The sequence below is a fragment of the Diabrotica undecimpunctata genome, chromosome 4 (assembly GCF_040954645.1).
Source record: "Diabrotica undecimpunctata isolate CICGRU chromosome 4, icDiaUnde3, whole genome shotgun sequence".
Lineage (NCBI taxonomy): Eukaryota > Metazoa > Arthropoda > Insecta > Coleoptera > Chrysomelidae > Diabrotica > Diabrotica undecimpunctata.
In genome coordinates this window covers 4607835-4624762 of record NC_092806.1, presented here as the reverse complement: position 1 = coordinate 4624762, position 16928 = coordinate 4607835, and the positions used below count along the sequence as shown (strand labels likewise).

The 16928-nt window shown below is 31.0% G+C and overlaps 1 protein-coding gene across 2 annotated transcripts in view; it reads right to left on the bottom strand.

The window, feature by feature from the left end:
• LOC140439068 (fatty acid hydroxylase domain-containing protein 2) overlaps window positions 1-16660 on the bottom strand; it is a 62576-nt gene extending 45916 nt beyond the window's left edge. The window contains exon 1 of one of the 2 annotated variants that reach the window (XM_072528724.1): window positions 16574-16660. The gene's annotated coding sequence lies outside the window, so the exon portion shown is untranslated. Of the gene's footprint in view, window positions 1-16369; window positions 16514-16573 lie in introns of those variants that run through there. The other variant, XM_072528725.1, reaches the window with a different exon arrangement.
• Between the last annotated feature and the right edge of the window lie 268 nt (window positions 16661-16928).

The window sequence follows — 16928 nt, the reverse complement described above, 5'->3', positions numbered from 1 at the left end:
TAAAAAGACAACTACATGCCATGATGACAGTAAAATTCTCCTGTTAGTGATTCCATAGTAAATTATGAGGGAAAAACCAGGAAAAAAACCTCATAATACTATCCCAACATGGTAAGTATTTGATCGTGCATTTAGTTTACCTTCAATAAACACCAAATTCCGATTTTATATGTTTGTTATTTAAAAAACATAAATGATGTATTCTCTATATGTTACTGACTTACCAATACTGGTATTTTCCTTTTAATAACTTCCTCTTTCAATATGGGTAACCAGATCCTACTACATTCTGCCGAGGAATTCGCGACACAATTGGTCTCATTTAGCATAATTAGAGCCGCTTCTTTGATTTTTCTCTTTTTACCATCCGTTTCTTTTAGGACTATATTTGAATCATTCCATTGAACCCTATGTTCATTATCCCATGCGTGTTTACAGATTTGAGATCTATCAAATTCTCTATTTTTAATATAGGATTGATGTTCACTTATTCTAACATTTAATGGTCTTGATGTTTCACCTAAATAAAACTGATCGCATTCACAAGGTATTTTATAAATGCAATTCTTTGTCCTTTCTTGTTCATTGTTAGGTTTGGTTTTGGACAAGATAGATCTCAACGTGTTTGTTGTTTTGAATGTTGTTGAAATGTTGAATTTATTTCCTATCCTTTTAAGCTTTTCCGATAATCCTTTTATGTATGGTATTGTTATTGTTCTCGTATTATTCCGATAATCCTTTTATGTATGGTATTGTTATTGTTCTCGTATTATTCCTTGCATATGGTGTAGGATCTCGTTCTAAGTTGTTTTGTTCTATTCAATCGATTGTTGAAAATTCCTTATTTATAAACGATAAAGAATAATCATTTTTTAATAAAACAGATGTTAACAAATGTTTTTCCTCCAAGAACGAATTTTCGTTAGAACAAGTAATTTTGGCTCTATCGTATAAGGATTTAATAATTCCCTTTTTAATATTAATATTGTGATTTGATTTGAAATTTAAATATCTGTTGGTGTGTGTTGGTTTTCTATACACCTGAGTTTCGTATCCAGTATCCTTCTTAGAGATTAAAACATCCAGAAAAGGTAATGTGTTATTATATTCCTTTTCCATGGTAAATGTTATTGTCTCTTCTTTATCGTTTATATCATTTAGGAATGTGTCCAACAACTCTGATCCATGAGGCCATATTGAGAATACATCATCTACATACCTCCACCATACTGAGGGTTTTAAATTTTGTTTAGAAACAATATTTGTTTCAAAATCTTCCATAAATATATCGGCTAATAATGGAGATAAACTAGAGCCCATTGCTAGTCCAAAACTTTGTTTATAGAATTCATTATTTAGTTGAAAGTATGTATTATCAGTACATAATGTTATTAACTCCATTATAGCTGATATATTTAGTCTTGTTCTAGTTGCCAATGTATCATCACTTTCTAATTTTGTCTTGACTATATTTAAAGTCTTATCTAATGGCACATTCGTAAATAAACTATTTATGTCAAAACTTACTAAAGTATTATTTGGATTAAATTCAATATTTGATAATTTATTTAAAAAATGTTGTGTATTTTTTATAAATGTGTCATTTTTATTTGCAATTGGTTTTAAAATATTTAATAAAAATTTTGATAGTTCACTACAAGGAGAATTCATGGTACTACAAATGGGTCTAAGTGGTATATTCGTTTTATGAATTTTCGGTACTCCATAAAAATGAGGGGTCTTACTGTAATGAGGTGTAATTAATCTTCTCTGATAACTGGGTAAACAATCTTTAAACTTGAATAAAGTTCTATATATTTTGTTTTCCAAAGGCTTTGTTGGATCCTTTGTTAATTTTGTATAAGGTCCGTTTATTATTAGATCTTTAATTTTGTTTTCATATTGTGTGTGTGTGTGTTTTATTGGCACTGGTTTTGACAACCAACTGGCCAGTCAATTTGTTTTGAGTTCTCTCTTTACACAAGATATTGTTAGTATTTAAATTTAAAACTATTGTAATGACAGTTAAGACATGGAATGTTAGAAACTTACTTACTAGTTTACTCTGATTTTGCTATTTTATTTTTTGTATCTTTTTTTTTATTTATTTTTTTTTTTTTTTGTTTTTTTTTTACTTTTTTTTTACTTTTTTTTTACTTTTTTTTCTTTATTTTGTTTTATTTATTTTTTTTTTATTACTACGCTAAGACATAAACCCGATTCGACACCTCGGAGGTTTAGATCTTCTTAGTAACTTTTTTTTATTTTGTTCTCCATTTTTTTTATTCTTTATTATTTTTTCTATTGTCAGAGCTTTAATTTTAAGCAATTAATATGACCATATAAAATTTTATATACATCTAGATTCTTTGACTCTAAAAGATGTGTTAGATTAGAAGGTAATTGAACATTAACTTGAACTAGCTTGGTAAAAAAATTTGATATTTCAATAAAATGTAAAGGACATTCTAACAGCATATGTTGTAGATCAGCTAGCTCCCCACATATACATTCATTATTATTCGCCAGTCCTATTTTTCTTTTGTATACTGGAGTCATACAATGATTGCTTCTTATTCTACAAATAGTTTTGATGAAGCCTCTGTTGGAAACTTGTTTAAACCATGTCTTGACGGAAATTGTGGGTTGGATTCTTTTATAAAATTTGCCTTTGTCTGAATTGTTGTAGTGTCCCTGCCATTTTGTGCGTTTGAGAGACCTGATTACAGATATTAAATCACCCATAGGAAGTTGATAGGTTTGCAGAGTGGATTCTTTCATTGTTGCTTTTTTAGCCAGATCATCTACTATTTCGTTGTTTTTTATACCAATATGTGCTTTTATCCAGCACAATATGATATTTTTGCCCGATTTCAAAGCTTCACTATTCAGTGCTATGATGTCACTGATGATATAATTTTCTTCAAAATTATGTAAATTATATTTCAGTTTATTTACAATGCTTTGGCAGTCTGTAAATATAACATAGTTTAGTTCTTTTTGATTCATACATATTTTGTAGGCTTCTTTGACTGCTATGAGTTCAGCTGTGAAAGTTGTCATTTTGTCGGGTAATCTGTTGTTTATCTTTATACTTTTTTGGGGGTAGAATATAGCATATCCAACTTTGCCGTCCATTTTTGAACCATCTGTATATAATTTTTGATAACTCCCCCAATGATGTTGTACATACTGAAGGTGATTTATTTTAGTAAGAAAATCTGTGGCAAGAATATTACTTAAATGGCAATTAAATGGAGATAAATAATCTTCATAGTTTAATTTTCGAGACTAGGTTTCCATTTGGTGTATGTCGTCAATGTAACTAAAAACGTTGAGAAAACTTTCCACAACTAAAAGCTGCTTCTTTTTTTCCCAGTAATGATGAGTTAGGTATGTAGTGGTTAGTTGTACAATTTTATTCAACAACAGTTTATTGTTAACTGCCACTTTAACTATAAATTTCTCACTTAGGAATTCTCTGCGTAATGAAAGTGGAGGTTCATTAAGCTCACATTTCATGACCAATATGGGAGTACTACGAAGATAACCAGTGCTTAACCTAAGTGCTTTATTTTTTATACTTTCGATTTTTTGGAGTACAGCGTTTGATGCTGAGCAGCTGAGCCATAAAATGTAGATCCGTAATCTAGGATCGATCTCATTAAATTTCTGTATAGTAATATTGAGATGTTTGGGTCAGCTCCCCAGTTACTGACACTTACAGTCTTGATGATATTCATTGCGTTTTCCGTTCTTCGCAATATATAATTTGTGTTCTTTCCAATTTAATTTTGAGTCTAAGAATACGCCAAGAAATTTTATTGAAGTTTTATAATGAATTTTATAATTATCAAATTGTAGGTGGTTTGGAGGAGAATATCGTTTTCTGGTAAAAGTAACAATGGTTGATTTACTCTCCGAGATTGTTAAATTCTTATCAGTCGCCCATTTTTTTATAATATTCAATCCTGATTTAAGGTACTCATTACATTTATCTATTGATTTATTTTCTACATAGATTGCAACATCATCAGCATACTGTAAGATTTTTATATGTTGAGGAAGTTTATTTTCTAAATCTGCAGCATACAGAATATACAATAGAGGACTCAAGATGCTACCTTGTGGAAGTCCCAAAGATGTGTACCGTGTGTTAGACTTATCTCCATTTAATCTAACGTGTACTGATCGATTAACATACAAATTGATGATATTCCATGTTACAATTTCAGGTATTCCTATTTCCAACATTTTCGCATATAGAATGTGGAGATTAACATTGTCATAAGCCCCTTTTATATCTAAAAACAAAGCACTAACTGCTTTGTTATAAGTAAAGGAACCATAAATGTCTATCAATAAGTGACTCAGGCTTTCTTTTGTGGATTTACCTTTTCTAAAACCAAACTGAGTTTTTGGTAATAGGTCGTTCTTTTCTAACCAAAATTCCAGACGGTTTTTAATAAGTCTCTCATATGTTTTAAGTATACATGAAGCCAGTCCTATTGGACGGTAAGAATCACAATTATTTAACGATTTTCCGGGTTTTAAGATCGGGAGAATAGTATAAACGTGCCAATCCTCAGGAATCTTTATGCGGCGTGACCAAATTTCATTGTATATATTCAGAAGCACAGTCTTACCAATTTTTGAAAGATTTGATAGCATCGAGTAATGGATTTCATCAGCACCTGGTGCTGAATTTGAATTTTTCTTTAACGAAAAGTAAAGTTCAGTGCCAGAAAATGGTTTGATTAAGAAGCGGATTTGTTCTGGATAGTCATATTGCGCATTCACTTGTAAGTCAGGAATTACTAATTCTGCAGACAGTGGAGTGATATTTTGGTGGAACTCTTCTATCCATGAAGCTTCCGGTAGTATTATAGGGATTTTGTTCTTAGTTTTTCTATTTTTTAGTCTATTAACTTTTGACCATACATCTTTAATAGGGACCGACCTATTTAAGGACCTGACATAATCTCTCCAGCTATTTCTTTTAGCTTGTTTAGTGATCTTTTTCACGTGGGCATCATCTTTTTTATACTTAAGTAGGTTTTCTTGGTTTGGATGATCTTTGAATATACAAAAACTTTCCCGTCTTCTTCTGACTGCTTCCTCACATTCTAAATCCCACCAGTATTTTCCTTTGGAAGTTGGTTTTTTTATTTTAAATTTGGGGATGCAGTAGGATGCAGTTGTATTCATATTGTGCAAAAATTTTTCATATGAATTTATATCTTTAGATTGAGAGAAGATATCTTCCGAAAATTGTTCATATAATTTCCAGTCGGCTTTCTTTAAATTCCACTTTTGTGAATACGGGTTATATATATATATGAGTTGGTTGATCCTCTAATTCGACCCTTATAGGTGCATGGTCTGAACCGAATAGGTCTTGAAGTGTTTTCCAAGTGATCAGATGACTTAAGTCAGGAGTACAAATGGTCAGATCTATTGCCGATTTCGAAAAGTTCCTAAAGAAAGTAGGAGAGCCATCATTTTTGTATATCAAATTGTTATCATCTATACAGTCCATTAAGATTTTGCCTTTTATATCTGTATGATTGTCCAAGCCCCAGGCAATGTGATGAGCATTGAAGTCGCCTCCTATTATGAACGGTCTCTCTATAGATGTTATGAAATTATTCCACTGTTGTAACGATAACTTTTCTCCTGGGGAAACATACATCGATATAAATGTGACAGTGAATGATTTAAACTTAATTTTAATGGCTACTGTATTGATGTTTAATAATTTGACTTTCGTGGTGACTTCTTCATAATACAGATTTGAGTTTATTAAAATTGCCGAGCCACCACCGACAGTTGCTGAAAAGCGGTCGTCTCTGACAATATTATATCCGTGAAAGTTAATATACTTTTCTGGTTTAAATCTAGTTTCTGATAATAATGCGATATCAACTTTCTGGTCTTCTAGTAGGTGGAGAAGATTTTCTCTATTAGAGTTAGCTGATCTACAATTCCATTGACAAATTACCAAACTATTCATTATTATATGAGAGAGAACTTAAAACTGTTTGAATTAAATTTATTAAAATTGATTTTTCTGGGATTTCAAAATTTTTGTGATTCATATTAGAAATAATACTTATAACTATATTTGATATTAGTTCTGTCAATTCTTTGGGAGATTCATGTATTTTGGATCCTTGTTCTGTATTAAATGTAGATTGATAAGAAGATGAATTGAAAATGCCGCCAGGTCTGGTGAACATGGGGTTTAACTTTATTATTTTTTGATGTTCTATTGCTATTGGGTCTTGCGAGGAAGGGAGGTGTCGTTTGGATTTTGGAGGTTTTATTATTGTATATCTGTTTGAAACTGTAGGGTGGGCGAGCTGATTGGGGGGTGAAGGGGATGTGGACAATTGAGAAGAGGAATATGAAAAAGATGGAGCGTTCATAATTGGAATTTGATGTGAATTTATTGAGGAATTATTAGCTGTTATCGATGCATAGGTTACTTTAGGAAATAATTTAAGCGTTTCTTTGAAAGACAAGCTGTTTTCAGACATGTAATGTTTTATTTTTTTTTGGCGATCGAATTCTGGACATATCTCCCATTCATTAGTGAAGTGTTCACCTTCACAGGAGAGACATTTTTTATTAAAAGATGATAAAGAACAAGAATCGGAAGGATGAGACTCATGACATTTAAGACATCTAGGGTTGCTTTTACATTGCTTACTCATGTGTCCATACCTATAACAGTTGTAGCAAATAATTACTTTTTGTTGGTATTTTTCTACATTATGTAAAACATGGTTAATTACGATATATTTTGGTATACTTTGACATTTGAATGATACAATTACCGATTTTGTAGGTTTAAAAACTACTTTATCATCTGTTACTATTTTTCTCTTTATTCTTTTCACATAATCCACCGAGAATTTACAATGGTGATCAAATTCTTTTATTTTTTCTTTAAGATATTCTTCCGATATATCTGATTCTATATCCCTAACTACACCTAATTTAAATAATTGAAATTTCGGAATATATGCAATTAGATTTTTTTGAATAAGCAACTTAGAAGTAATTAAGGTATTTGCACTAGCATAGTTTTTAAATGTTATTCTAATCCGGTTGCGTCCAATTGAATCAATTTTTTTAATATAATTATCAATTTCTGGGTGTACGGTAAATAATATTTCACCTATCTTAACTGCATTTAATTTGCCTGTAAAATTTTTATCATTGTTTTCAATAAAAATGTGAAATGGCCCTACATCAGTTTTATCATATAAATATACAGGTCTGCTTTTTTCTATCTCACTAGAAGTTAATGAGTTAGTTTGTTTATCGGTGTTTAAATGATTAATATTATTAAGACTACTTATCGAGTTTTCTAGCTGATGGGATGAAAATCCATGGGAACCATAACTGCAATCATCCATCGCATCCTGATCCCTTGGCATTTTATCGGGGGGCTCGCCCCCGTTAGAAGACTCCATAAATGGAGCCTTCGACGATCGCTTCGACGACTAAACTAGTACTAATGTATATGTATTAAACTATAGAAATAGAATGTAACTGTGTTTAGGACTTCCTAAATCGCAGAGAACTTTAAAATGTGTAATTTAACTTGAGTTTATATGTAAAACTATCTGAAATAAAACTTTAAAATGCAGAGAACTTTTAAATTCGTATTTACACTTTTGTTTTCATATTGAATTCTATCCATTACCACAGTTGCATTCCCCTTGTCTGCTGGTAGGATGATTATGGAGTCGTCATTTTTTAAAGTTCTTATAGACTTTAGTTCCTCTTTGCTTATGTTTTGTTCAATTTTAATAGACATCAAAAGTTATTAAAAGGAAAATACCAGTATTGGTAAGTCAGTAACATATAGAGAATACATCATTTATGTTTTTTAAATAACAAACATATAAAATCGGAATTTGGTGTTTATTGAAGGTAAACTAAATGCACGATCAAATACTTACCATGTCGGGATAGTATTATGAGGTTTTTTTTCCTGGTTTTTCCCTCATAATTTACTATGGAATCACTAACAGGAGAATTTTACTGTCATCATGGCATGTATTTGTCTTTTTAAAGACGAATTACATGTTATGATCTTTTCTGACGGATATTCTCAAGTTAAAGTTGATTTCATGTAATCGAATGAACTATCTTATAAGTAAAGTCGTCCCAGGAACGCAACTCAACAATATTGGCAATATCATTTTTAAAGTCGTCTACTTTAAAATGTATAATGTATGTCTGAATTGTCAATATAGATGAGTCAGATAAAATTAAATTATTAGAAGAATTTTTTCACTAAGTAACAAAAAACAAAATTTGTTTAATTTACTAATGTTTGTATTTTGAGAACGATTTCCGAAGTGGAAATTGAAACCTCAATAAACGTATTTTAACCTTTAATTGTGGCTTATTCCCATTTAAATATAAATTAATTTAAAATGCCACAAGAAAATAGTTTTACAATGTACTTATAATTTAAATTTTATTTATAAAAATCTCGTTTCACGAGCGAAATTATTTAAAGAATATATTAATAACTTCTTCTTTTTCCGGTACAATATCTAACTATCAAACATTATTAACTTTTAATTAGTCACGTGTTGTAATTGGCCCCACGGGTGTTTCCGGCACTCTAACTTTCTACTTCGAAAACGTGCGACCGGTTTCCCCGCTCTGTTTTTATTGCTATAGAGCAGTGTTTCCCAAACCTTTTTGTCCTGCAGACCATATACCGATTCGAAATACCTTTTTGAACTTATTTGATGCGCTCAAGTCTAAGAAAAAAACTTATTGAAACCTATTTGATGCTTTTATTTAATTATTTTATTTTTTATGTGGACAATAATTCAAAAATAAAAACATACAAGTTTTTTTTTTATTGGCATAGACTAGGTGTCAATCAGCCAGTTAAAACATGACTAATACCTTAAACATATAAATTTTATGACCGTAAAGTCCATAAAATATCAATAACGAAGAGCTGAATAATATGCTGCAAGAACTAAAATTAAAATGAGATACAAGTTAAATATAGCATCTTTTCAACGTCATCAGTGTGTTCAAAAAAACGGTACACATAATATAATTCAAAACACTTTTTGTGTATTGTCTCCTTTTTATCTATATTTACATACAAACACGATGATGAGGTTCTCAGAGTTCCACCTCAAACTCTTGAGCAGCTATCTACTCAATCCGACAGCTGCTTTGCTATGGACTGTCCAAGTTGCTCACCACAATTTTGCATATACATATGTGCCTCATAAAACGGTCGTAAACCATAGGCGTTCCTGAGGTGTTTATTCATTAAATAATAATATAATATTTTTTAATACTGTTATATATATAATATTAATAATATTTTAATACTAATATATTTAGCAAAAAAACAATTAAAACTTTCACGGCTAATGTTATGTAATTATATTATATTAATAAAAATAAGAATTTAACCATTAACAATTTTGTAAATAAGAATACCTTATCTCTTTGGATGTTTCAATACTAATCTTCGCGTTCAATCACTTTACTAGAAAACCTGGAATTCATATCCGAAGGTACTATTCGTTGCAAGATAATTAGGATGGAATTCCCCAGATTTTTAATAATATAATTGGTATGCTTTGGCCACGTGCCTCGTTTGTTCAGTTTATATTCGAAACTTAACTTAAAAGGGTGAAGTTATTACGAACGAAAACAATTTTTTTGTTTAGAGTCAACTATATATAGGTTCCTATCAGAAAGAAAAAAACACGGTATAGCTAACCCAAACACAAACGAACACTTAAAGAGAGGGAAAAAACCTATTGAAATTGATGAATTTGCCAAAAATGGTATTCGAAGGAAAATTCATGGATTTTTTTTTTCAAAAAAGAAATACCAAACCTAAACAAAATTTTACAAAAAGTTAGAGACGACCCGGATTTGCCTCATATCGGACGAACTAAATTGTGGCAAGTTTTAAAAGAATTAAATTTCCGGTGGGAGAAATCAGACCGAAAATCACTTTTGATTGACCGGGAGGAGATAATATGTTGGAGAAGAAATTATCTAAGATCCATACGAAAATTCCGGGCTGAAGGAAGGCCCATCTTCTACCAGGATAAAACGTGGGTAAACTCAGGTCATACTCTAAAAAAAAATGGTCAGATAAAAATATATTAAGCTCCAGGCAAGCCTTTATGGAAGGTTGGTCTACTGGTATCTCCCCACCTTCTGGTAAAGGCAGTAGATTAATAATTTCTCACATTGGCAGTGAAAAAGGATTTGTTAAGCATGGTTTGTTGGAATTTCAGTCCAAAAGCACAAAAGACTAACACGAGGAGATGACAGCTGATGTTTTCGAAGAGTATTTTGAGCAGATGATTGAACACATACCACCAAATTCAATTATAGTATTAGATAATGCACCTTATCATTCACGACTAGTAGAAAGACTTCCAACGACTGCGTGGAAGAAACAGGATATTCTTGACTGGCTGCGGAATAAGTATCTGCCTTACGAAGATGGAATGGTAAAAGCAGAACTTCTAAAAATTGCCCGGCAACACAAATCTAAGTTCAAGGAATACGTAGTTGACAAAATGGCGGAAAGGCGAAACATTACAGTCCTTAGACTTCCACCCTACCACTGCGAAATAAATCCAATTGAACTCATTTGGGGGCAAATGAAAAGTTATGTGGCTAGAAAAAATACGTTATATAAAACACAAGCTGTACGTGAATTGTTATACGAGTCTTTACAACATATTACAGAACAAAACTGGAAAGATGCAGTAAGGCATGTAATAGGAGAAGAACAAAAAATGTGGGATCTTGATAACATAATTGATGCGACCGTAGAGACACAACCGCTAATTATTAACCCCCAAGATGACTCGGATTCCGAAGTTGATCCTATTTATTTTGAATTTGAATAGTTTTCTAATCGTAATTATATAAGGTAAGTAATAATAGTTGTAATCGTAAGGTATTAAAGGGGAAAGGCGCAAAATGTCGCCTGTCAAAATGTTCAATGTGTTTTAAATATATCCATTTTTTTTTTCAAATCCTGAGAAAAATAAACAGCATTTTTGAAAAATTTAAAGGCAGAATGAAATATTTTTTAGAATAAATAAAAAGTTTCTTTTGCATGCAATATTTTCAATTAAAAATTATACTATATTTTCTCTTTTATTTTCACCCCTGTTACATAACATATTAAAATAAACATTGTAGAAGTTTTCAGGGACTTTCTGCCCTGAGTAATAATGTAATCTTTCATTCTGCGTTTAAATTTTTCAAAAATATTTATTAGTTTTCTCCGGATTCGAAAATAATGGATACATTTAAAACACATTGGAAATTTTGCCAGGCGACATTTGGTGCCTTTTTCCTTAATTAAATAAATGTATCTTTTACAAATGGCAAGAAACTTTTTATTTTTGAATAAAATAAATAAGTTTTATTAAAAAATACAATTTACATAAGTACAATTTAAAAAATATATTTATTTAGTTCAAATAAATGTTTCAATCATATACTCTACGACACTGGTCGTTCATCTCTAACCATTCAAAATACCCCCGTAATAGGATTATAAGGTATTGTATTCCTTCAGATATAAGGTGGGTTAGTCGAAAACGTCTTAAACCGTCAGTTTTAGGTTGGTTTTTACTATTATATCGTATTACCTATCCTCTCTGTATTTCAGTTTTCTAATTAGGGTTAAACTTGTAGTGAGCTATCAACAAATTGTGAACCGACTGTACAAGACTATTTTGGTACTTGACAGAAATTTTACTAATGCATTATAAATTCTCTCATTTCCATTAGCTAAGAGACTAAGGATATTAAAACGGGGCCTGTATATTAAGATCATGTAATTATTGAATAAATTTAATTACTATTTAAATGGGAATAAGCCACAATTAAAGGTTAAAATACGTTTATTGACGTTTCAATTTCCTAAGTGGAAATTGAAACGTCAATAAACGTATTTTAACCTTTAATTGTGGCTTATTCCCATTTAAATAGTAATTAATTTAAAATGCCACAAGAAAATAGTTTCAGAACAATGTTGAATAAATTGATCTGTTTCATCCTTATATTTTTGGCATTCGAAAAAAATATGATCTAGATCACCTTTTTTGCCACAATTTTGACAAAGATCATTTTCGAGAACATGAATTTTATGTAGATGTGTGGGATAACAGGCGTGGCCAAATCTAAGACGTGTTACAGTTGTGATATATTTTCTTAAATAATTATATGGCTGGAACCACGTTTTATTCGGTATTTTATTTTGTATACTGCAGTATCTAGAAGGGTTGGTATAAGTATGTTGTGACCAACATTCGTTCCAAATATTGAGATATTTCATTCTAATATAAACTACTGCATCACAAAAACTTACAGGTAGTTTATCGGTCAAACCAGTTTTTACACTTTTTTTGCCAGCATATCCACATACTCGTTATGTTCGATACCAATATGTGCTTTAACCCATACAAAATTAATGTTTTTGTTAACATTTTACAGTTCTAAAATCCTTTTTTTAATTGCATATATAAACATACAAGTTTCATTTACATTTTATTGAAAATACTTAAAAAGATAAATTAATACGTGTTGTTAGCTAATGAGAGGTATGAACCTGATGCTCTGATACTAATTGTTCAATTCGTGGCTTCATATTATTGTAGAGGTTTAACTTTTTGCCATCCATTTTTTTTGTAAACAGATTGGTAATTGTACTAAAACCTTTTTATACTAGTTAGGCAGATGAAAAAGCTATCAAACGTCTGACTAACTTACACTGATGCACTTAGATAAGACGCGGTCAAACGTATACCTCAAATAATACGAGTAATTTTTGCATTGTAAATATCGATGCCATAACATTCTAGTTAAAAACATTTGAGATTTACGGATAAAGACGCTCTGCTTTAAACTTATATATCTGGATCGTCCCGTGGGAGATGTAGGAAATACCCAAAAAAACAAAAACAAAAACGTTGTTATATTCCACTATGCACCATGGGGACGACGTTGATCCTGTAACTGGAAAACCGGAAACCATATTATTAATAATAAATTATGCACACAATATGATGTGGCACGTTATAATAGAAGATGGCCTATGGTTGTTTTGTACAGCCTTTTAAATGTTACAGCAATAAATTCGTTTGTTACTTACAATTGTAACATTCCAAATTTCACAGAGACCCGACGAGAAGTTTTGACAAATTTAGCATTTAGCCTTATGTATAACCACCAAGAATCAAAGCCAAAATGTCTATATACTATAGTGTATTTTTATGTATGAGAGAGTAATAAAACAATAAATTATGTATGCAAATCCCTAAACTGTTGATACGGGTGACTCAATGAAAAACAGATATTTGTCAACAAGTTTACAGAAGTATATAGGAAAACAATTTTAAATTGAGTATGACCACCAGGTATAAAGGTTGGAGCAGAATAGAATACAATAGTTGTGAGGGTTACCTACCTATTTGCAAAATAAAGTTTAATTCTTTAGATAAAATAAAACGTTTTATTTTATCTATTTGCAAAATAAAGTTTAATTCTTTGCCTATTTGCAAAATAAAGTTTAATTCTTTAGATAAAATAAAACGTTTTATTTTATCTGAAATCAGTGCATTCCACGAAGTAAGGGTTTCAACAATCAAACATTTAATTCTTTAATTCCAGGAATCTACGACAGTAATTGACTAGATAATTACCTTCTAAACTTATTCCACAGAAAATGTGATAGTGGGTTTTTCCATTTTGTATATAGGAAGGTCCAAGTGGCGTATTCAAAATTCTTAACAGTTCACTAAAAGTAGGTACTTCAGTTGCAAGGTGCAGTTTATTGTGTATACTAGTGTTATGGAAAATTTGGAAGTGCCGTGTAAACGCCGAAAAATTGGTCCTCTAACAGTTAATGAAAAAACATTAATATTTAATTGTTTTAAATAATTTACAAACGTTTATGTAAAAGTGTTGATGAGACCGTTAAGTTAGTTAGCAGTACACTTGGTGTTAAGAAATCTACGATTTACAGAGTTATTAAAGAAGAGAAATGTGGTAGTTTTCAAATGCCACGTAATGCTCCAGGGAAACCAAAATTTCAAATAGAATATCATTTTAAAGAAGGACTTCGACGGAAAGTGCATGAATTCTTCTTTAGACAAGAATTTCCAACATTGGATAAAGTTCTTGTCTCAGTTCGAGATGATAAGGATTACCCAGAAATGAGTCGAAGTACGTTATGGAAACTTTTAAAAGAAATAGGCTTCCGCTGGAAAAAGAATCCCAGAAAGTCTATTTTATTAGAAAGAAGCGATATTGTCATATGGAGAAGACATTTTCTAAGAACCATAAAGGAAATGAGAAACCAAAAAAGAAAAATATTTTATCTTGATGAAACATGGATCAACGAGGGTCATACACCAAATAAATTTTGGCAGGATGAAACTGTTACAAGTCAAAGGCACGCTTTTGTAAATAACTTATCTACTGGTTTAAACCCACCATCAGGAAAGGGACGCAGGCTGATAATAGTACACATTGGCAGTTCAGACGGTTTTGTTGAAGGTGGTTTATTAACTTTTGAATCAACTCGTACCGGTGACTACCATGAAGACATGAACGCTGATGTCTTTCAAGAATGGTTCGAACAAATGATAGATCTTCTTCCTAACAACTGTGTAATAGTAATGGATAATGCAAGTTATCGCTCCAGACTTATAGAAGGACTGCCCACAACCAAGTGGTTAAAAAAAGACTTGCAGAATTGGTTGAGTTCAAAAAATATTACGTACCATCCCGGATCTATAAGAAAGGAACTTTATTTGTTGTGTGCCCTTCATAAAGAAAAATTTAAAATATAGGTACGAAATTGATGAAATTGCCAAAAATCGTGGAATGACAGTATTTAGATCCCCACCATATCATTGTGAATTAAACCCGATTGAACTGGTATGGGCACAGATAAAGAGTGAAGTTTCAAGAAAAAATACCACTTTTAAAATTCATGATGTTAAAGAGTTGTTTTTGGAGGCCGTAAATAATGTAAAACCTGAAAACTGGGAAAAGGCAGTAAATCACACTATTAAAGAAGAGGAAAAAATGTGGAAGCTGGACAATATTACTGATAAAATGATCGAGCCAGTTATTATAAATCTTGGTTCTGAAAGTTCATCTTCTGAATCTGATTTGGATTTGTAACAAGTAGCTGTAAGTTTTATATTAATATTTTTATTCATCTATTTAACATACCTTGGACGGTTTTAAAAACTCTTTTTCTCTTTTGTAATTTTTAAAAATTAAAAAAAATGTGAATTTTTTAAAACCCTTTTTAATGTAGGCCAGTCAGTTCTAATATAGTGTGTGATAAAAGAGGTCACTTTTGTTTACATACACATAACACTTTATAACACTGAAATAATTCATTTATTTTTTACAATTATTCAAAGTAATTTTTCAATTAATCTTGAGCACGCCCATGGAGTGGTCGGAGCTACCAGTTAAAATTATGCTAATTACTCTCTCGTTCATAAAAATAAACTATAGCAAAAAAGAGAATAAATCAAACTATTACAAACATTGTGGACTATTTTTTGTGCTACGTAAATAAACGAAATATGTCAATAATAATAAATATTGTTAAAAAAATTACAAGCAATAGATTATTTTATTGAAATTCAAACAAAATGCATCCAGAGTGCTATTTTTATGGACGGTGTAGTAGACCGTGTGCGACTACTGATACACAAAATTAAACTGCGTCCACTGGAAGGTTAATATCAGAAAAACCAGCCGCCCCACTATATCTTACAGCAGAAATATCAAAACCTACAAATCTAAGCATTCTACTATATTTCTTCCGCAATTATACCTATATAGACCGCTATAACCGTACTTACACTGGCCGGCGTATTAGAAATAGAAGAAAAAACATCGTGGGCCTGACAGACCCCATTTATGCACCAGAGGGGTTTTTTAGTTCTTAATAGTACAACGATAATATGCATTATGCATTTTTATTACCGTCAATTTTTATAAAGATGTTTGACATTTTTATAAGTGAAGCGATATTTTTTTGACATCTAGTATATTTGCGAAGTACCCTGTATAAGTAAAATATAAGGTGGAACAATTTTTTCTACAATAGTAGTCAATGAACATATTGTCGATAATTTTTTTTAATCGACGTTGCTGATTATAATTATGTAAACCTGCCAGCAGAGCCGTACTAAAAAAATAGACAAAAGCAACAGGATCATTTATATTTGCTATTTACAGCTGTTTGCTTTACATATCTTTTAGGATACTTTCCCTAACCAAAATACAATACAGTAATTACCTGCCCTTTGTCACTGCCTGTCACAGAACTTTACTAACTGCGTTATTCTTTGATACAAAATCGTTGTTATGTTTACATTGTCATGAACTACGATACACACAAATAGCAAATATCAATTGTTTGTTATCAAAACAACGAAGGATCTATATGGACATTAGACGATCGTTATCTATATTAATTACTGTAGTACTTTTAAAAACTTACCTTGTTTTAGTTGGTGGAAATTCAAAATCTTAAAATACGCAAAAACACCTCTGTAATCATAACATCAATACACAAATGTATCTAAAAATAGAAATGTCATAAATGAATATTACGGTGGCATCTGACGGAAAATTTTCAGCTCCAAAAGGAAATCAATTTTCTCGAGTGAGAAAATCTACGAGTTGGTAAATGGTGCGCTTGTTGAACAATAGATGGCGCATAGGTATATATACATGGCGAAAAATTGTGAGAACTTACATTACATATATATATAGTTGTAAGTTTTAATCACTGTAACCATCAGATTCAATGTTGTCGTCGATGGAACCATTTAAAAAATGATTATTTAATAATT